The following is a 23,995-nucleotide window of genomic DNA, read 5'->3' as shown; positions in this document are numbered from 1 at the left end:
GATATTTCAATTTCTATATTTCAGTTGCTAAGTCTTCAAGTTCATGGATTTTTTTCTGTAGTATCTAATGTTATTAATATCATTCAACGAAATATTCAATTATAATATTATATTTTCATCTCTAGAAGTTCCATCTGGTTCTTTTTATATCTCCCATTTCTCTCATCATGTTTTTCGTGATGCTAATTCCATCATGTCTGTCATTTTGGGAACTGTTTATATTAACTGACTTATCTCTTGGTTGTAGAGCACATGTCCCTGCTTCTTCACATGACTAGTAACAACTTTAATAGATGCTGGACATCGTGATTTTATGCCATGGAGTGCTGGATTTTGTGGTCTTCCTTTAAAGAGTATCAGATATTGCTCTGGCAGGGTAAGTGACTTGCAGATCAGCTTGATTCGTTCAAAGCTTGCCTTTCAGTTTTTCATAGAGGCCTAGAGTAGCCTTTAAACCCACTACTACCCCTGAACCTTCTGGTTTCGCTAATGAAATGCCATGTATTTGACAACATTTCTCCACTCACACTGATGCAAACTCAAATGGTTCCCAGGTTTACGTAAATTCTGAGGATAGTTTAGTTTACAAGCTCCCCAGTAATGATCTTCTCCCAGCAGTTGTTTCTTGGCTGGCAATATTGAATTTCACCTCACCCACCAAAGACCTTTATGCAGATTTCTAGGGCTCATTCTTTGCATAGTTCCCTCATCTCTGGTAATTCTCCCTGCAAATTCTAGCTGCCTCAGCCTCCCTCATCTCTAAGCTCTGTTTTCTGAACCCATTATAACCACCAGCTTCTGTTTGGGTTTATCCTCCCTGTACTACAGTCCAGAGATTGCTGGAGCAACCACAGGGTTCACCTTAGTTAGTTCCCTTCTCTCAGAAAGTAGTTATTCAGTGTATAAAAACAGTTGTTTCATCCACTTTGTCCAGTTTTGTAGTTGTTTGTAGTAGGAGGTTAAGCTCTGTGAGCAGTTGTGCTTTGGTATAAGGATGCACCAATTTAAAAAAAAATTCCAGAACGACACTATGCTAATAAAAATAAGTGTTTTCTTACTAAAATATAGCATGATATATTGGAGTAGTAGAATGCCAACAAATGGTAGCAGCCACTGAGTCTGGAGGAAATAGACCAAACTCCATTGCTGACTAGAGCCTATTTCAGCTTTGTTAGGATTTCAGGTCCAGTGAAATCTTCTTATTCCCATTCAGTGTCTGGTTTAGGGGACTCCTTACAGCCTTCTGCTAAAGGTTACAGCAACTCTAACTTGAGCATGTGTAAATGTCCACAGATGAAGATGAAGGTGCTGCACACAGGGTGGTGCTCTCATAGGTCTTCTCAGTCTAAATATTCCTGATTGCCCTTTACTTTATGAAACCCATGGCAATTTGGCATAGAACACTCTTTGAGGCTGCCTCCAATCAGAATTCCAGGCCCAAAACAAATCAAAGTCCTTTTTGCTCATAGAACTGAGATATTTGAGAGTGTTCTGCCAGCTAGTTTATTGTCTAACCCACCCTCCTCTTCACCTGGGGAGGAGGCAGGGCAGGGGACTCTCTGGAAACTTATCTATGATTCACTTACATGCTTTACGCACCCTGACGATCCATTCCACATGCTTTGGACTGAACTGTGTCCCCCCAAAATTTATATGTTGAAATCCTAACCCGCAGACTGGCTGCATTTGGAGTAAGGAAATAATTAGGGTTGAAGGAGGTCATAAGAGTAGAGCCCTGATTCAATATGATTAGTGTCTTTATAAGAGGAGATACCATACGCTTGCTCTCTCTCTCTCTGCCAATGAGGTCACAGAGAAAAGGTGACAATCTACAAGCCAGGAGGAGGATCTTCACAAGGAACTGGATAGGCTAGCACCTTAATCTTGGACTTCCCAGCCTCAGAACCATGAGAAATAAATTCCTATTGTTTAGCTACCCAGTCTGTGATATTTCACTACAGCAGCCCCCAAGCAGTCCAAGATACCACACCTAAGGGAGGTTTTGTTATTTTTTTTTCCTTTCTTTGGGATAGAAAACTGCTTTTCTGAGATCTCCTCTATTTTTCATATTTAAAGGTTTTTAGTAAAAACTCTTTTCTCAGCCTTCCAGGATTTATTTCTTGACATTTAAAGGAAAGATTATGGAGTTAAAAACAAACAAAAAACACACAAAGAACAAAAACTTTGTCTATCTCAATCTCTTGCCTGGCTCTTGAAATTGAAACCCAAATTCAAGACTGTCCTTACTGAAATTGATTTTAGGAACCTAATTCTGCAAGCCAAAAGCCAAACTCTGATTACTGACTCTTTTTCCTTTTCCATGATAACAATCTTAATCCTCTCAGAGGTAATGAATAGCTCCAGTTGAATAGGTGTAAGATTAAGCAACAACAACAAATACAAGGAAGTGCCAAAAAGAAAAGCATAGTAATATATTTCAAAACATTATTTCATTGCACAAATGTAAGATTTTTACCCATGCATAAAAAATAATTGAGAACTAGGTAACAACAATGGTTAAAAAAAAAAAAAGCATTACTCTTTTCTAAGCTATTTCTCTTACCTCTCTTGATCTCTTGGTATTGCTAGAACTCCTATGACAAAGTTCTCTTCTCTGGGTTCTTCAGGGTTTCTGGTATAGAGTTCTTACCGGTAGTACATGCATGGGCCCCACACTAGTCTCAGGACTGCTGCCTGTCTGACATTTTCTGTCTTACCCTGGAGTGTGACACAGGGTTGGCTGAGGTCTCCCTGTCCTGGGTTCTGCTGTGCAGGGGCTCCTTTAGATGAGCCTACTAATGGTGATAGAAAGTATAATCCCCCCACCAATATTATTAATGTATATAGTTTCCACGTAGAGTAGACTTTTTAATTTTCAGATCCTATTTGTATTACCAGGTATTACATATTTCCTGATATCCTCTTCAATTTCTTGAGAGATTTAAATCTAACTCTTCATTGGCAGAGTTAGAGGACAACCCATAGGGGATCCCATGAGGTTACCTGGAAATATCACCTTTTCCTCTAAATTGAGCCATTTCTTATGATTCAGTTCAAGCACCTTCCTACTCCTCTCCCGTAGTTTTGTACATATCTGCTATATTCATTGAGAAGTAAGATTGCTTTTATCCTCTTTTTGGAAAGATTTAGTGTTTTTTTTTTTTTTTTTGGTAGAGTTCATTTACAATGTCCTCTAGAGAATATCAGAATTTTTTGCAAATATACTTACTGACATTTTGTCCTCACATGTTAGAATTTTGGGTGAATATACAAATTAGGTCTTTCTGGAATCCAATCCAAACTGGTTAAAATGATAGGATTTGTGGCTCATATAACTGGCAGTTGACATATAAGTTGGCTTTAGGGTTGGTTTGTCAGCTGCCTCAATCATGTCTTCAAGATTCAGTTTCCTTTTATCTCTCCTTTGTCTCATGCAGGTTCAGCTTCTTCTTAAGCCTGGTTCTACTTTGTTGTCACAAGATGGCTGTGACAACTTCCATGGGAATGTGCTTCTCCAGGCACATCTATGGAGATAGAGGGGATCGTTTTCAAGAGTGTTCTCAGAAGAGGGAGGACACCATTCTTCTAGAAACCATCAGAAAACCTGTCCTTTGATTTGGTCAGCCTGAGATCAGTCATTCTGGAACAAATAACTGTGACCAGGGAGAGGAATTGTGTATGAACAATTGTGTGTGAGATGTTCAGGGGAGGTGGAGGTATCTGAATGAAAATGTGGATAGTGACTAAGGAAGAGGGACAGTAATGTTGGAAAACTAACCACAATGTCCAGTATATCTAACTCCTCAGAAGAGAATAAATGTCTTGAAAGGGAAGAAAAACATGCTAAGTATTCACTTAGGCTAGACCTCGTGCCAGGCAATACATGTATTTCTGACACGGTTAGGGAGTGTCTACCCAGCCTATTACCTCCTTTCTCTAAGAATTTCCCTGCCTTCGGGGAGAGGCTCTGATAACCTGTTTATTGGACAAAGGTGGCTGAATCAGGGATAGACACCTGGTCCAGACTAGGCCAGTTATCTTTCTTCTCTAGGAATTTTGACATGGTATTCAAACTAATTAGTCTCTGCTGGTATGTGGGAGCAAACATAACATTGGAAGCTGTGGGTTAGCTGTTTTTGTATGTGCATAGAGAAACAAAGACAGTTTAGAGAGATCATGAGCAAGGAGAAGCAGAATTAAGGTTTGACTCTAGAGAGAGAAAGAGAAAAGTTTCCTTGGTGCCTAATGACTTTCACATGCATGGTTTAGTTACTGCTTAAGCCTACTATCTATGTAACAGACTGTTAAAATGGAACTCAAAGAAAAAGAACAATGTAGTAGATTCCAAGGAATAATTCTCTCCCCCCACCTAATGCCCCAGATACTAAAGTAAAAAGTGCTGAACCGCCTTTGCATAATACACTAAGGGATAATGAGATGTCCCTGCCAGCTTGATCATACCTTGCAGTTGATATAATAGAAAAAAGTTGGAGATCAGAAAGATGTCTTTGTGTGGTATTATTCTCTGCTCCCTCCTCATGAGAATAGGACGCTTTACTTTCATGACAAGCTGATGAGTGAAGACTCTAGGAGATTTTGGTATCTGTGTCCTGTGTCTATCTCCTGAGGGAGATAGACAATGGTGTTTGACTTAAGACTGTGAAGTCTAAAGTCAAGAGGTGTATAGCAAATCCACTGGGGTAGTATGCACTTCCACTCAATTTGGCTTGTGGGGACAAAATGAGACCCCTTCCAAAAGTGAGTTAACCTGGGTCATCTTAAAAGAGAATCTCTTCCAAAAGGATAGCCTCAGGGGTTTACGATACACAAAGAAATGGTGAGTTGCTGAATGCTCAGAAGAGAGCTACCCAGAAGAGGGCACACCAAGGGAGTTTCATTGGTGATCTTGAGTGAGAATCTCCAAAGAGCAAAACTGTCCATCAGAGGAAAAGTCAGCAATGTTTCTTCAGTCCAGAGGGCACTGAGGTCAGACTCCATTACACCAACCATGTAACCTGCCCCCATTCCTCTAGTCCCTCTCTTCCTAGGGTGACTTTGGAGACACCAGAACTGTGGCCTGCACAGTGAGAGAGAAGGCAGTGGAGCAACTGCTTAAAAAGCCAACCATCCCCACCTCCCCTCCTTGCTGTGAGGAGGAAAGCTTGACACTGAGTAACAGTTTAGATATTTTCTTTATAGGATGCCCGTTTTGTAATTATTAGACTAGACTGGAATTTTCAATGCCAGAACATTATCTAAGAGTGAGGATAAAAGCTATGGACATACTAAAGTTTACCTTTAACAGTGAGAAATAGTGTGTTTATTTTCTTGTTATATCTTATCACTAACTGAGGTGTCACATGATCATTTTAATGACTCTGCCAGGTAGTTATTATGATCCCAGTAGAAATTATTTTCTCCACTCTGTAACTGAGGAAAACTGAGATTCGAAGAGACTTATGGAAGGGGAGTGACTCATGAAATGGACTGTAAAGGATGAACAGGTTTCCATAAGCAGAGAGGAGAGAAAGGGAATTCCAGGAGAGAAAAACATGGAGAAGTGGAGGCTGGTGAGTGAGGGTGTATCCAGGAACTGTGGCAGTCTAATTTGCGTACAGTAGAAGGTCTGAACAGGCTGAGGGCAAAGTAAGTCTGCAAACATGTTAGAGTAAGAAGTGGCAGTTCTTGACCATAACTTTTCCCCTCATCCCTCCTCTACAGCTGCCTCTTTCCCATTCTCTGAAGAAAAATGAAGGTATTCTTTCCATTTGATCATGTGAGAAGGTACAATTCAGAAAGCAGGGATTATATGCTAGAATCCCACAAGGTAGAAGGGAAAACTGCAAGAGATTGTGGGATAGATAGACCTCGTTTCGAATCCAGTACTATTGTAAAAACATAATATTTCTGAAACTCAGTTTCCTTGTCTGCAGAGCAAGGAGATTTCGACAGGTACTGTGAGGGATACCTAAGATGAAAATGAAGTAGATAAATAAAATAACTGTGTGACCTGAAGTAAATCACAAAAGTCTTCAGTCAAGGTCCCTCAGGGTACCCATCCCATTGCATTGTCAATGACACTTCATGTCAGTCAAGATGGCTTTTTTTCTTTTTCCAGGCAAAACAAGGTAATGTTTTCTTATAAATGCTCAATAAATGTCAAGCCTAACTTTTTATGTGTACAAAAGTAAACCTTTTGTTTTTGCTATATAAGAAAGGTCCTTTTGGTGAGGGTAAAAAGGACATATAAACTGAAAGTTATATATACTGGGCCTGAAAACTTTTAATGGCTCTATTTAAAATGAATAGAAAGGTACTTAAGGAAGGTAGCAGCTGTAGGCTTTCTTTTCTTAGGAAATCAATACTCATAAAACTCAAGGATGGAATTGAGAATTAAAAACCACAGTGAGTTTATTTTAAAACATGTAGTCTGTCATTTTTATTTTCCCTTTGGATAACATAGAGTTTATGCCCTGACGTCTATTTATGTTGCTGCAACTCTTTTGCTGACTTTGAAGGTGAACTTCATATGGTGCTAGAATCAGAACCATAGGGCTTCAAGATCACTAAGTCCAACCCCCTCATTTAAAAAGAGTAAATTGAGGTCAGGGAGGAAAGTGAACTGCCTGACCCCTTCTCCTGTTTCCTCCGAGTTGTAGGAGTTGTATGGTGGAACCTCCTGCTGTTCTGAACCACCAGGCCCTACTGTGGGAGGGCACGAATTGTCCCTCCCCATCTCATCCTCTACCACGGGGCTGGATCTTCTGCTAAACTGAGACGGTGCCTGGCACTTGGCAGGCACTCTATCTATAGGTTTTTTGTTTTTTTTTTTTTAAGGAATTGTATTTAACTCTGAACACAGTATTCTGTCCTCACTAGAGTCTAATTAGAAACTCTCTACCATTTTTGGTGTGGCTTAGGAGAATCACCAATCAATCACTGGTTAAAGAAAACAAATCCCTGCCGCTCTTCTCCCACATACATGCTTCATGGAGTTGCCTGTGTGAGAAACAGTTCCATCACCAATCCACACCTCCAACTGAAACATCCTCCTCTATGCCTTCTCATCTACAGATTCACTTAAAACCACCATTCCCTTTGTCCAGGGCACCTTACTTCATCCAGCACCTTTCATCCAACTGGCAAGCACACAGATTTGTTCAGACTACCTAGTTCTTTGGGATGTCCCTTCAGGGTCCCAGAAAACAAATTTCACTTATGCTTATATTTTAAATCTGACTGAACCAAAGTTTTAGTATTTAAAAAAAAATCTGTTTATATCTTTTTGTGTGATTCAGATACAGAGACGGATTTTATTTGTACAGTTATTGAGGTTATGTAGATTGGAGAATGAGTCATAGAAAATGCAAAAGTAAAACACTGAGTAGAACAAACCAACTTAGAGGGTTTGTAATTTTGGAGGTTTTTGTCTAAAACCTGATACAGCAACAGGCTGCTTGTATGTACTGTGTAGGAGAGATCAGCTGTTCTCCTCTTTACTGGGGGAGCACAACAGTAATTAGACTTAAAGGGCAGCAATACGCATTTTTATTAGAAACAGGTAATCTTCTGGAGTTCCTACAATGAGAGAAAGATAACTCCATAGAGTCCTTTGCACCTGTTTTCAAATTCCTCCAGTGCCAGTTCTGCTGTTGACTCCACCTGGTTCACACATGATCTAGAGCCTTGGGTCCCAAGCTGAGCCCAGGCGCTCAGAGGCCTCTTACGAGGAACTTGCAGGAGCCTCGCCGGAGTGTAACTGTCAGGGGAAAACACAGTGCCATCTGTCAGGACATCACACCAACTACTGTTATTAAGATGCTCCAATGTAACTACTTAATAAATGGAACTGTTAGGTATTTTTTTTAAATTTTAATTCCAATGTAGTTAACATACAGTGTTTTGTTGCTTGTTTCAGGTGTACAGTATGGTGATTCAACAATTCTCTACATTACTCATTAAGACATGCTCTTAATTCCGATCACCTATTTCATTCATTCCCCCCCCACCTACCTCCCTCCTCCATAGTTAAGAGTCTATTTTTTTGGCTTGTCTCTTTATTTTTTCTTTCTTTCTTTGTTTCTTAAACTCCACATATGAATAGAATTATATGGTATCTACCTTTCTCTGACTGACTTATTTCGCTTAGCATTATACTCTCTAGATCCATCCATGTTGTTGCAAATAACAAGATTTCATTCCTTTTTTTATAGCTGAATAATATTCTACTGTATACATGCCACATTTTCTTTATCCATTCATCTATTGATGGACACTTGGGCTACTTCCATGATTTGTCTATAAAACATGCTGCAATAAACAAAGAGATGCACATTTCCTTTTGAATTAGTGTTTTCATATTCTTTGGGTAAGTACCTAGTAGTGCAATTACTGGATCCTATGCTAAGTAGTCTTATTTTTAATTTTTTGAGGACCCTCCGTACTGTTTTCCGCAGTGGCCGCACCAGTTTGCATTCCCACCAACAATGCACGAGGGTTCCTTTTTTTCCACATCCTCCCCAGCACTTGTTGTTTCTTGTGTTTTTTATTTTAGCCATTCTGACAGGTATGAGGGGGTATCTCATTGTCGCTTTGATTTGCATTTCCCTGATGATGAGTAATGTTGAGCATCTTCTCATGTGTCTGTTGGCCATCTGTATGTCTTCTTTGGAGAAATGTCTGTTCACGTCTTCTGCCCTTTTTAAAATTGGATTATTTGTGGTTTCTTGGTGTTGAGTGGTATACTATTAGGCATTTCTTTTGGCCTACAAGAAGGGTGAAAAATTTACTGAGACCTCAGGGAAACATGAACCAAAAACTTTGGGAACCTCTAAAGGGTTAAGAAACATCAGAAAGATCACAATTGAGAAAGGAGTTAGCAAAAAAAAAAAAAAAAAAAAAAAAATCCCAAACATTCTATCTATTTATTACCTATTGCCTATAGACTTTCTCATTCCTTTCTCAACTCCGTAAACAAAGGCAGACATCCGTGGTCAGGAGGCAGGCTCCAACTTCTCTGCCTGTTATCAGTTTACTGCTACTTTACTGGTTATGAATCCTTTCTATGTATATCTTTGTATCTGTAACTACAGATAGTTAATATTTGTCTGTGTATATGTGTATAGAGAGAAGCTTTTCTCCTAGAGATGTCTCCTTAAAACATTACTTCTGAAAAGTTAAAGACATAGGTTTCATGTTACAGAATGTGCTAGTGTGGAAGCTGCGGGGTTCTCAAATCCTAATAGAGGCCATTACGGAGGGAACTGTTGATAAGGAATCAATCTCATTGTAGGTGACCTTTGTCAACTTCACAAGCTCTTTGATGACTTATTATCCATTTATAAAACAAAGAATATAACGCAGATGTTGTTGAGGTTTTGTGTTTATAAAATAGTCTAAGATGTTCAGATGAAAGGTGTGACTCACAGGAAATGCCAAGTATGAAATAAACCATCCCACAGATTCACAGCTGATCCCTTTCAATGTGATGGAAACTTGAGATTTAAAAACTGCCTTGATAAGAATCCTGTTCTCATCAGCTGTGCCTTTTCTCTGAAATTTGTTCCATTTTTCTTTCTCCTTTACCATACCTTCAAGTTGGTTGATATTTATAACCTGCAAGGGAGTCACTGAGCATTTACTTAAGGGAGCCCTGCACAAATATAGTTTCTTTTCCACCAGGTAAAGGTCACCATGTGTATGTCTGAATGTGTTTATCCCTTCACTTACAGTATTTGTCCATCAAGGAAACAGATGTTAGGAAAATGTCTGATTGTTTAATCTCACCACTACCAACAGTTCTATTTTGGTCTGTAACACTCCCTTATTTTAGAATATTTCCTAGGCAGTGTATAGTAATTCAAAGAAATCAAAGTGAATCACTCTACTTAATTCATACAAGCCTTTATAATAATATACCTTCGTATAACAAGCCCATGCTCAGATGACATTCATCCACTAAGCCATTGTTTGAGGGAACTTTGAATTGGAGGGAGGATCTTATATATTATCTTTTTCATAAACAACACTTTTCCTGATGAAGGAAACAGAATGATCCTCAATCATTTTAGCATATAGAAATAAACACTACTGAATTGTTGGTATGCTTCAGTCTAGCCTTTTGTCTATGCACATTTTTATGTTATACACATTTTTTTTTGTTTTGTCTTATTCACCTCATTTTGTGTCAGTTTCTTTTGGTAATTTTGACTACCATTTATTCCAATTAAGGCAATCATGCAATATTTATCACCTTTCTTTTTTGCACAAGCTGTTTAAAAAGGTCAATTTAAGATTATTTTAGATACAAGTACATTGAAATTGGGAAATACAGATTTAAAATACATCATTTTTGAAATTTCCATCTGAAATGCTACATAATTTTATATTTACTGACTCACTCTGTAATTAATTATAAAGCTCATATCACCAGCTGTTCATATTATTAAACCCTAAAATGGATTTTGGGCAAAAAAATATTTGATCAGCTGTTTTAATTGGAATAAGTAGTATTAATGTGCTTTCCCACTGGAAAACTATACTAACTCTTAACGAAGCAAGCTCCTAAACTCTCACTCAATTCATGAAGTCATCTGGGTTTCATGTGGGACTGGTAGTAATTTCCCTATTCTCAACCACTTAAAAATAGTGTAAATCCCTCTGGCTTATTAAATCATAACAGGCATTCATTCCTTTGGTTATACATAGAATTAATAATCATTAATCAGTTCAGGATTAGTCCTACATAAAACTCATGAAATCAAATCTTCTGCTCAAAACTCTTTCTGTTTTGAGTCTTCTTTCTTCCTTTCCTGTGGCCAGGTGATCAAAATCTGGCCTAAGGAATGTGTCCTTCACATAGGGGAACTAATCAGTTCCCCTTTCCAGGCGAGGCTTGTGCTTCGGACCTTTTCTGAACATTGTTTCTTGCCCCCATAATCACAGCCTCTGGTGGATCTCCTGGTGGCTGAGGGCCTTGTCAGATGACTGCTTTGCTAATCTTACCGCATTTTGCTAAAATGCAAGTCATTGATAGATGTTTCATAAACATGCCTCCCAGATTGTGTCTCCATTCAGTAAGTGGAAGCCTTTCAAGACCTTAATCCCTAAAAGGAACTGTTTGGGGTATAAATTCTAGGCCATAAGAAAAATAGTGGTAAGTATTTTGAAGGGCAGTAGGGGAAAGAAAGCTACATCCATATGATACTGGATTTCCAATATGGCCACTTTGGGTCTGATTCTCATTAGGTCTGATTCTCAGAGGATGACTTTGACAAAAGAATTTGTGAGCATGAGATTTATTAAGGCAGTACTTCCAGAAAAAGCCAACAGAGGCACAGGGGAAGCCAGACAGGAAAGGGAAAGAAGTTAAGCAAGGGAGCAGTTTTAGGTCAAGTCCTAGCCTCAGCCTGATCCTACAGGGAGCTATGGCAGAGGACATTATATTTCAGAGCTTATCTTATCTTGAGGGAAAGGAACGGGGCTTTCACTATTCCTCACCAGTCATTGACCATAACCTGCCCGGTGGGAGAAACAAGCTCCCTGGCACCTCCAGCTCTATACAGGTATGACCAAAGGGGCCCCAGTAACCCAAGAGCAGTCTTCTGAAGATTACAGCTGTGTGCTGTCAAAAGTACAACATACAGAAGCTGAGGGACTCACAAGGAAGCACAAGACTTATAAGGAAGATCCAAAAGGATATGAGTGGAGCACCTACTATACCTGCTATAATGACATAAACTTGAGAGGGAGCACAGTGGGTGAATAGTGCCTATGCATCCAGATCTTGGGCAGTTGGAGCCTTCTTTCTAGAGGTTAATTTCAACTCCAGGTCAAGATATGGAGTAATAAAAGCACCCCAGAAGTCTTCCTTGTACCTACTCCCAATCAATAGACCCTTTGAAAAGATAACCAGTCCTCTGATTATAGTTTTGCTTGCTTTTTTTTTTTTTTTGTTTTACCCTTTTATAAATGAATCTTACAGTATATACTCTTCTGTGTCTGGCTTTTTTATTCAACTTATTGTGAGATTCACCCATGTTGCAACATCTAGAGGTGGTTCACTCTTTTTCATTGCTTTGCAGTATTCCATTATATGGCTATTTCACAATTTATTCTACTGTTGCTGGGCATTTAGATTCTTTCCGTGTCACATACTTTGTATGTAAAATCCTACTCATAAAAGAGAATAAACTTAAGAGTAAGACAAAAGGAAATCACAGTACCAATGTGAACTTTTGTAGTAGTTGTTTGTCAACACCTGCCACAGGACTTAAAGTGCCCCTCTAGATCAGCTACACTAGTTGGCCAACGTTTACAGAAAGACTTTGGTGAGACCCCATGGATTCACGCATAACCATTACACCCAGCTACACGGACCCCCTCAAAGAAGCAGCTGCCTAGCAGCAGCTCAAAGACCAGCCATGCTCTGTGTGTGGAGATGTTGTTCCAGCCAGACTGCTGGAGGCTCTGTCAGCCCAGAAGGCAACCTGACTGCAATCCAGGCCAATGCCTGTCACAGGACCACATCTGTGCCTCGCGGCTGGCACTGTGATGCCTGCTTCCCATATCTTCTTCCGAGTGCTTCGTTGATTCCCACTTCTAACTTTCTTTGTGACTAACTTGTGTGATAAAGTTGTACAATAAACAGAGTGATTCATGAATTTAATAATGGTGCTACATGGTTATTTGAAACATATCTCAATTTCATGATTCTTACCTGGTCTTGCATTTGCCCTGCTTCATTCCAAATTGGGGCTATTATAAGTGATGCTAATATAAATTTCTTGGGAGCGTATTTTGAGGCCCAAATGTTTGCATTTCTGGGAGGTACGTGGATAAATACCTAAGAACAGAGTTGACTGCATTGACTGTGTATATATTAAGCCTTAGTAGATACTGCCATTGTGCCGCTTTAGCTCTCACTAGCACTGCACAAGAATTTCAGTTGCTCTGCATCCTCAGCATTTTTAATTTTAGTATTTAAAATTTTAATTTTAATTAATTTAATATTAATTTTAATATTTTGTTTATTTATTTCAGGGAGAGGGAGAGAGAGATCACGAGCAGGGGGGAGTGGGAGAGGGAGAAACAGACTCCACACTGAGCAGGGAGCCTGATGTAGGACTTGATCCCAGGACCCTGGGATCATGACCTGAGCTGAAGGCAGATGCTTAACTGACTGAGCCACCCAGGTGCCCCTCTGCATTCTCAGCATTACTCAGTCGTCTCACTCTGTAACTTCTAACCATTTTGGGTATGTGGATTGTTTTTTAAACTGTGATTAAACTGAAAACTCACAATTAAAATTTTTGTACAAACTTTCTTGAATACAGCAACCTCATTTTGAGAAATGCTAATATTGGTGAATAATTTCTCTCCTCACACAAAAAATGGGTGCTAAATATTTATTTATTCAACTGTTTTTAATTTTTAAGTCAACAAGATCTCTCTTACATTGTGCATTATAGAAATCAAGGGTATGTCTGTTTGAATTTGCTCTGTATCAAGGAAATATTAATGCTATCAACTACTGAACACGTATCTTTTACAAAAAAAATGTTTTATGCTGACTAGTCTTTACCCTAGAACTTCCTAGCTCCAATTTAAGACTGAAGAATCCTGGCAGAAGTATGTGGAAATATTTTGACATCTGTGTGGATGTAAAGAATCAGATACAAGTCATTTTAGCTTCAACTGGGAAAAAAAAACTACATTTTCAGTGAAGAAGTGTAAGACTATTAAAAAAAAAGTTAGGGGCACCTGGGTGGCTCAGTCAGTTGACCTTCCGACTCTTGGTTTGGCTTAGGTCATGATCTCAGCTCTGTGGGATGGAGCCCCATGTCAGACTCTGTACACAGTGCAGAGTCTGAAATATTCTCTCTCTCTCTCCCCCCACCCCTTCCCCCGCTCATGCTCTCTCTTTCTCTAAAAATAATAAATACATAAATAAAAAAATCTTAAAAAAAAAGTTATGATTTGCTATAGACCAAAACTTGATAGTGAGGCAAGAGAGAGGTGGCTGGCTGATCCTGGAGTAGAATTTGAGAAGGTGCTCAGGAATATGCCTGTGCTTATATATCAGTATCACTGTATATCATTTTACTAGTATGACTTTATCTTTTTAAGCATCTTAGAACTTCTGCAATAAGCAATTATGTTTTTAATTTAGGTAATCATGCCATAGAATCAGGAGCCATTGCAGGAGGCTCCAATGATCTAAATATATATATACATGTATGTGTGTGTGTATCTTTATCTTTGTATGTTTATCTTTATCTTTGATGGCAAATTTGTTCAACCACATGATTTATATGTTACTCTTTCTCCTTACAACTGAAAAAAATTTTGAAAAATAAAAAATAATGCTTTTAATTAAATGCTGCCTCAAGAAACTGTATATAACTCTATAAAGCATCTGCTCTCAGCCCTTACCGGCTAATACTTTCCTTATCAGTTAATGCCTTATCAGAGATTTGCAGAATAAGCCACAAAGTATATCATTGGGAAATGGTGGCTGAAAGAGGGAAAATTTTGTTTTTAAATGTTTTATTTATTTATTCATGAGAGTCAGAGAGAGAGAAAGAGAGAGAAAGAGAGGCAGAGGCAGAGGGAGAGGGAGAAGCAGGCTCCCCGCAGAGCAGGGAGCCCGATGCGAGACTCGATCCCAGGACCCTGGGATCATGACCTGAGCTGAAGGCAGACGCTTAACCATCCGAGCCACCCAGGTGCCCTGAAAGAGGGAAAATTAAGGATAGTAGTGGAGAAGTGTCTGAAAGGAAAAGAGAGCTGCTTGTAAATCACAGAAAAGAGTAAGTTCTTCATTATTTTACCGAAGCTTGGTCCTGCTCATTTTAGGATGAGTGCACACCATATGGTTTCTATCTGGAGGGTGCTGGGGGGAGATCGGCCGTCTGGTAAAGTCTATTGCGTTCTAATATCTAATTCATAGAACACACAATGATTAAACAGGAAAATAATCTTAGCCATCTTATAGCTATGTTCTTTTTCCCAAACGGGGAAGCTGAGGCTCAGAAAAGGATTAAGAATAATCTAAATGCCACATAAAAAATAGTCTTCCATTATTCTAGAGTTTTGTTTGCTCCAAATACACCCCTCTCCCTTCTATCATTCCCAGCAGTTTCTACTGTTTTCCATTAACAGAAAAAAATGAAAATTCTCTCTTCCATGAACACTTGTGTTTTTTTATTTCTGTGCTCTTGTTCATGCAGCCTCTCTACTTACAGACACCTGGCCTGGGCACTGGGGGTGACTGTGCTGCCATCCAGGAGTCATTTTCCAGCAGAGGAGACTTACATGAACAGAGAACAATTACCCCAGTGTACAGTGCAATACATTTGTGAAAGTAAAGAACCAAAACGTGCTCTAGCTACCTTTTTGTGTCTGTTGGAATTGCAGAAACTCTACCAAAATACATAGAAATTACAGAAAGTATTTTACTAGATAATACATCCATAATACACCCTAAGCAAAAAAAAAAAAAAGATAAACTCAGCACACCAGAAATTTTGAAGAATTTCTTGATGGGAAAGAGCAGATAGGACCATCTAGCTGGAGAAACCATAAAAGAGAACTAAAAAATAAAGGCTGTAGCCGGAGAAGTCTCTACACTATTTAGCATTTCTTTTTTTTTTTTAAAGATTTTATTTATTTGACAGAGAGAGACACAGCGAGAGAGGGAAAACAAGCAGGGGGGTGGGAGAGGGAGGTCTTCAGGTCCCCCGAAGCGGGGCTCGATCCCAGGACCCTGGGATCATGACCTGAGCGGAAGGCAGATGCTTAATGACTGAGCCACCCAGGTGCCCCTATTTTAGCATTTCTTAAAGAAACCAGGGGGAAATATCACGTTCAGATTGAACAAATTAGAGAGGGAGGGGCCCCTGAGGGCAGTTAGGGCAAGTAATTAAAGACTTTATTTGGATAGTCTGTGCCAGCGGGCTGCCCCCTCCCCACCCTCCAAAAGCAGTTGGCAGCAGCTGTGTTTGCCCCAGGATAAAGCCTAGGGGACTGTTTCATATACAGAGTGAGTTACCTCCTTAGGAGAGTACCTTGTATGAAGGTTGGGGTCGGAGATGAAGGAAAGTAGAGCCTGAACTAACTTGGAACTTCCAAATCCAGAGCAAAGATGGGGAAGGAAGGAGAACCACTTACTCCCTTTGTCCACAGGAAAAAGTTGGGAATGGGACACTCTGAAATGGGAGTTCTGACACAGGACACTCCCAGGGTAGTGCGCCAGATACGGTGTAACAACCAGCAGGACTGAAGAGCCCTCACACCCTACATCAAAGTTATTTGTACACCTTGCAAATTTTCCAAGCCCGACCCTCCTCCCAAACATCCAAGGCAGTCTTCTGTATTCAGAATTTAATGTCGCTTACTGCAAAAGAGGTTCTTATTTGATCTGATAAAACACATTCCAACAATCCTATTATGATAAAAATAGTCAACCATAAATATAAATAGCAACCCCAAACTACAAACTAATTGAAGAAACTTAACCATGCAAGTGAGTCATTCAAAATATTGAAAGGATCCAAAAAGTTTCTGAGTAGCATGAATAAAAACCCTCTACCCACATTTTGACACACCCTAATGTAGTTTTAGAAAGCGAAACATAAAGATAAAATCCTTAAAGTTTCTCAAGAGAAAAAATCAGATTGCCTATGAAAGAGCTTTCTTCTAATTAAAATCAGCAATACTGGATACAAGTTGACAACAGAGAAATATCATCAAAGTTCTGAAAGAAAAAAACATTAACCTGCAGTTCTTTACCCAGCCAAACCACCTCATGTGGGAGGGCAAAATAAAGATTTGCATTTTTAGATATGCAAAGACTAGAGAATTTACTACCTATGAATCATTTCTAAAAAAATTACTGAAGAACACAGTTCAGCAAAACAGAGAATGAATCCAAGATGAAGTGGGATATAGGACCAATGTGGGCAAATAAACCAATAGAATGAAATAGCCAAAATATACTGTAAAGAAAAAAACCCTGAAGTTAAAAATAAAAGATCCTTTCACCATCTCAGGTTGTGTGAAGACTGGGAAAAGGGACATGCTAAGCCTCTTGTTTGTTTGGGGGTGTATGCTGACAGTGAATGTTATTTATCTATTACATTAATTATTAGTATAATTAATTTTTAATAGAGCAGAAAACAATGTACGAACCATGCCTTGTGAAAGCCCAGATGATTCTGGGAAGACATTTCAGAAGAGGGGGCATTTGAACACAATCCTATAGGAAGAGGTATTTTGTCAAGTAACAGATATGGTGAAGAAGGATTTTTTTTTTTTTTTTTTTTCCTAGAGGTGAGGAGAGGGAGTAGGGGAAGGGGGAGAGGGAAAGAGAGAATCTTAAACAGGTTCCATGATCAGCACAGAGTCCAACACGGGGCTGGATCCCACAACCCTGAGCTCATGACCTGAGCCAAAATCAAGAGTCAAAAGCTTAACTGACTGAGCCACCCAGATGCCCCTGGGGTAGAAGGATGTTCTGAACAAAGTATCCACATGTACAAAGGGTGCAGCATTGTATAAGGGTTTGGGTTATTCAAGAAAGAATAAGAAGTTCAGTGGTAGCTATAAGGTGTGTGGCCTGAGATGTGTCTAGAAAATAAGATTTTTTAATCTTTTTTCTTCTCTAAAGGGCCAGATGATGATCTAAGTTGACTTCCTTATTGTACTTTCTTAATTATCTACTCTTATCATCCATTTTGATCTATGACTCATTATTTGCACTGGAAAATAAGGCTCAGCACATTACAACCTGCTAGAAATTTCATGTTCTTTCTGAATCAAGAATGATCTCTTTGCTTCCAAAATCATTATGCATATATTACACAAACAGTATAATGAGTCATATGCTCTTAAAACTAAGTGGATAGGAATCATAAAAAAGGTTTATAATATTTTAAATTCTCAAGAAACAGAGATTATGGGATAGCACTGATCATCCCCACAGCAGGTTGCTATGAAATAAATGTGATCAATAAGCAATTCTAATTTACGGACCAACTGTTTCCAGTCGCTACAGATCGACATGACCAAGAAACAATGTCAAACACCTTCAGATATTTGATATAGCTTTCATGTTCTTACTAAGAGGTTTGCTTTTACTGGAAGTGACTAATCCTAATCAGTAAATTATTCTATTTTTTTAATGTTCCATTAGTTCAGATTATTTGTGGAAATGAATAAGCATATGTTGCTTGTGGAAACATAGGCAAACACTCAAGAACGGCTATCAGGTTCCTTTTTAGAGTCCATGCAGAACCAGAAGATTGCTAAATTGCAACAATATGAAGCCAAAATTCGCAATCGTCTTAAAAAGAATTTATTTTTGTTTAAATGGAAGTTAGAACAAAGAGAACATATACAAAGTACTAAATGTGTAAATAATATTTAGGTAGTAGGAATGTAGATGCACAAAAAGACAGAAGAGAGTGTTTATCAAGTTTTATATTGATAATTTAAAAAAGGCAAAATGATAAGTGTTAATGTACCAACTTAAAGTAATCATTTCTTGAGGTGTAATTCAGAAGAAAAGGGATTTTTGTTGAAGTAGATCTTTCTTTGAAAACGAGAGCACAGAAAACTGGCTTCCTTTCACAGAGATGTTCTAAACAAATATATTTTTTTTAAAAGTGAAAACATACTCAATATGAACATTCATTCACATAATACCATGGCCTCACTGACATCTATATTATTTGAAACTTTGAAATCACATATATACTTAATTTACATCTTGTTTTCTTTAAAAAAAATTGAGAAGCCTATCAATTCAATTACTATTAGCATTTAGCTTTCTGTTTCTGGAGACTGATGAATTAATTTGTGGCTTATGCAGACTTATGCCTCCAGTCTTATCTTCCCTGTATCCTGCCTTTTAAGCAATCTCCTAAGTATTAGCATTTTACCCGAGGCGGGAAGATTTAGGGATAAGAGATGAAATTTAAGTCAGTCAATTATGCCACCTTGGAGTATTTCTAACACAAGGTTTACATATACATGCATAGAGAGAGTTTTAGGTTTGAAAAAAATCATTAAGGAAAGAAAATTGGAACCAATATCTAGAGTTGATTTAAATTTCTTATGTGCTGTTTGTCATGCTTTCCCACAATAATCCAAGAGACGGTTGTACATATTAATTAAAGTAACATAGGGTATTATACCCTGAGACTGTTTCTTACTTGACAGGTGTCTCAGTGTTACATACATTTCAAATTGGATTTTATACAGTATTTGCAGGTACAAATGAGGCGAGCAGAGATGCTATTAAAACACTTCACAGAACAACCAAAAATTCAATGGAAAAGTCTTACCTGCTTTTTTGTCATCCCAGAACTTAGATTCTATTTTTGTCATAAATTGTAACTGGGAAAGACTGTGGTCATACCCCTTCTATAAAGATTTAGTATCCACTCTGAGATGGGATTTTTCTAGAATTAAGATAAACCTGAAGCATCTCAGTCACAACCTTACATACAAGATGGGTCTTTCCTGGAATTCCTCTGGAGAACTCAGGTTTTCTCGTTGTGTCCCAGGGTTCTAAGAGACTATCGGAGACTGTCCAACCATGAAGGGGTGAGGGTGGGGCGGGGGGAACGGAAGCAACTGAAGATGAACCGAAGGTCAGGTTTGGGTTTAAGAAGCCCCTGCACTGAGAACCGTAAATCAGAACCCTCACTGGTCCCCAGAAGTCATAATTAGGTTGGCGGTAGCAGCTGGCTGGGATCTACCTGATCATTCACTAACTATACCTGGGTACTTTTAAAAGATTATATACTTTTTGGGCGCCTGGGTGGCTCAGTTGGTTAAGCGACTGCCTTCGGCTCAGGCCATGATCCTGGAGTCCTGGGATCAAGTCCCGCATCGGGCTCCCTGCTCGGCAGGGAGTCCGCTTCGCCCTCTGACCCTCCCCCCTCTCATGTGCTCTCTCTCATTCTCTCTCTCTCTCTCTCTCAAATAAATAAATAAAATCTTTAAAAAAAATAAAAAGATTATATACTTTTTTTTAAGATTTATATATTTTAGAGAAAGAGAGGAGAGAGTGAGCACGGGGTGGGGGAGGGGCAGAGGAAGAGGGAGAAAGAATCTTAAGCAAACTCTGCTCTAAGCCTGACATAGGGCTTGATCTCGCAACTCTGAGATCATGACCTGAGCTGAAACCAAGAGTCGGACACTCAACTGACTGCACCACCCAGACACCCCAAAAGAGTACATACATTTTAAAGTAAAGTGTCTCACCATCTCAGGAGTGCAGTCTTTTCTTCTTTAATCATTTCAAAACAATCTCTCGGTAATATACAGCATACTTTTCCTGATGCCTGTAAAATGAATGAACGGATATGAGTCCACCAAAAATTTGATGACAATCAAGACTATGCCTGGCATCAGTCATATGAAGTTACAAGACACTTAGGTGACTCACAAAATCCTGCTTTGAAAAATTACGAATCTAAAATATTTGTAGTAATTGATATTGATCGCTCTCTAGCTGGCATTTGATGGCATGTTTTAAAAAACTAAACTGAAGATAGTATATTAGCTGGGGAGTTACTTGTTGCCTATTTTGTTTTCTTCAGAATGTTTTGTCCATTCGTGTCTCTCTTTTTTGAAAGACACCTTAAAAAGTAGGACTGTCAGGACTTTGAGAAAACTGTTCCTTCAAACTTCTCTGACTGATAAATATTACCTGAATATATTTCACACCTTGCCTGATCACATTTTGAACATTCCTTTGCGGTAGAAGACTTGAAGTTCCTTAAAGTTTAAGGAGCTACATTTTCTTCTGTTAATTCTCTCATTGATTCATTCATACTATCTTAATAGTAAAAGTAAGGATATGTTCCATTTGTTACCCTCAGCTTAGAGAAAGAACTAAACTAAGCTAAACAAGAAAATAATATTGTTCCTCAAGAAAATTATAAGAAAATAGATTTCGGGAAAACATCCCGATTTTATTGTAGCTCATAGGCACTATATTGCATATATCAGCAAATGTATTAAAAGGCCCTTTGTGTACCTGCGTCTTTTCTGAAATATTGCTCTTATAAATGAGTTTTTTACATTTTCATTTAAATTGCAGTTAACATACACTGTAATATTGGTTTCGTAGAATTTAGAGAAGAGTAGAATTTAGTGATTCATCACTTACATATAACACCTAGTGTTCATCACAAGTACCCTTCTTAATACCCATCATCCATTTAGCCCCTCTTCTCCCACCTCCCCTCCAGCAACCCTCAGTTAGTTCTCTATAGTTAGGAACCTCTTATGGTTTGCCTCCCTCTCTCTTTTTTTTTTCCCCCTTCCCCTATGTTCATCTGTTTTGTTTCTTAAATTCACATATGAGTGAAATCATACGGTATTTGTCTTTCTCTGATTTATTTCACTTAGCATAATACACTCTAGCTCCATCCACGTTGTTGCAAATGGCAAGATTTCATTATTTTGGTGTCTGAGTAATATTTCATTGTATATATATACCACATCTTCTTTATCCATTCATCAGTTGATGGACATTTGGGCTCTTTCCATAATTTGGCTATTGTTGATAATGCTGCTATAAACGTTGTGGTACATGTGCCCCTTTGTATCAGTATTTTTGTGTCCTTTGGGTAAGGTAAAAATGAGTATTAAGAACAGTGTTCTTTTTATTGAATAGGTGAGGTAAATTCAATATGCTTATGGAAATAATGATCTCATCTGAAGCAGTCTGTCCTTAAACGACAAAATATGTTTTTTTTAAAAACTATTTTAATTTCTCTGATTTAAGAGTGTAAAAATAATCTTAATCACGAAAATTAAGACCTTTTAAAGAAAGCATTATTTTAAAAATTATTTTTGTTATTATGAAAGCTAATCTTTTATTACACAATTAATACCTGACCATTATATAAAAAAGCATAAAGAACAAAGATAGATCTATAATCCCATCATCCAGAAAAAATCCCTAGTAACATATCAGAACAGGTTATTCCAAACATTTTTCTCACATCACACACGAAAATATAAATATGTGTATATGTATATGTTCATATGTATTTTATGCATGACTACATGTGTGTGGTGTATATGTATATATTCATATAAATATGTAATGGAATTAGATTAGACATACTGTTTAAGAACTTTTTTTTTACTTAACTGTAGTTAACAATACACCTTGAAAAAAATTTAATTACTGAAAACTATACCAACAATCAGAAGTGAGATTTGAGAAGTTATTCCAAATTCAAACCCAACACAATGCCATTATAATATCATTTTATCCCACTGTATTATCAGAAATTGATAAAAGGTGAAGAACTTTATAAATGGACTATCTGTTCATTTATTTCTTTATTTGAGAAGTGCATCTTATGGCCTCATAGAAAAAAAACTGGCCTACTATTTAGGACTGGCCTACTATTTAGGAATCTGGAGTAGTAATTCCAGCACAGAAAAGAGATGTGTAATCTGAAATAGATCTGAAATAAATTGCCTACATTTTATTCTCTTCAACTTAAAAAAAATTGTATTTGCATTTCTTTTTACAAGTTCTCCCCTCTCTCTTCTATATGTTCAACCTCTTTATTGGCCACCTCCTTACAGCACAGGACATACTTGAGACTTGTTCATATATAAAGCAGACCTAAAAATCCCATTCTTGCTCTTGCTGTCTACTGCAAGGTCCTGTGTTTGAAGGAGACTTTTTTTTAATTGCCAAGATTTTTTTTTTTACCAGTTTCAATTTTGAACGATCATAATTACATTCTCTAGTTATTTTTTAGTGTGGATTACAGTGCTCCTAAATAAACTGTTTTCAACTTTGATTTCCATGTTACGATTCTTCCCTGATCTTCTTAACTCTCTAATTTTTGTTTCCATTCTGTCTTTTCTTTTCTCCCTAACCTTTGGGATTCTCAAAATTCTTAATTTCCTTCTCTTTGCATTCTACATACTGCCTGGATTACTTTACTTCCATGTAAAAATAATCTTAATCATGAAAATTAAGACATATGAAAAAGGCTTATTTGACAATCACTCATATATTTATATGTATATCTTTATTCAGACAGACTTCACTTCTGAGTTATAAACACACATTTTTAATAGTCAGCTGTAAAAAGAAAATAATAGTGACTTTAAAAGTAGCCAACAATTACTGAGTTTTGACTATATATCCCTGTTCCGAACTTAGTGCTATAAACATCAATTTTTTTTAAAGATTTTATTTATTTATTTGAGAGAGAGAGAGTGAGCCCAAGAGGGGGAGGGTCAGAGGGAGAAGCAGACTCCCTGCTGAGCAGGGAGCCCGATGCAGGACTCGATCCCAGGACTCTAGGATCATGACCTGAGCCACAGGCAGTCACTTAACCAACTGAGCCACCCAGGCGCCCAAACAACTATCAGTTTACATCCAGATTTATAGGTCAAGAATTCAGATAGGGTAAAGTGAGGAAAGTTTGTCTCTGCTCCAAGATGTATGGGGGTCTCAGCTGGAACACACAAACAGCTGGAGGTAACTCATGGTTAGAGGCTGGAATTATCTGGAGGCTTCTTCACTCAATGTCTCATGGGATGGCTGTGGTGATTCAAAGGCTGGTCTTCACTGAGGCAACTGACTGGAGTCAATACGTGATATGGCTTGGGCTTCTCACTGCATACCACCTGGGTTCTGAAAGAAAATGTCCCAAGATGGAGCATCTGGAGTGTAGAGAGACAAAGCACAACTGGAGTGCTTTCTTTGTACCTGATGTCATCAGCTCTGAAGACTCAAACAGCTGGGATGACTTGAGCAGCTGGGGACTAGAATACTCTGGAGGCTTATTAACTCCCATGTCTGACACTGTGGCAGGAAGGACTTGAAGGCTAGGCTCATTTGGGGCTGTTGACCAGAGTGCTTACATGTATCCTTCATGTGTATCCTCCATCTTTCACAGTATGCTGGCTGGTTTTTCTTTTTTTTTAAAAAAATATTTTATTT

The sequence above is a fragment of the Callorhinus ursinus genome, unplaced genomic scaffold (assembly GCF_003265705.2).
Source record: "Callorhinus ursinus isolate GAN/ISIS: 27379988/994484 unplaced genomic scaffold, GSC_fseal_2.0 scaffold2, whole genome shotgun sequence".
Lineage (NCBI taxonomy): Eukaryota > Metazoa > Chordata > Mammalia > Carnivora > Otariidae > Callorhinus > Callorhinus ursinus.
The sequence above is the reverse complement of the archived record's forward strand: the minus strand, read 5'-3'. Positions refer to the sequence as shown.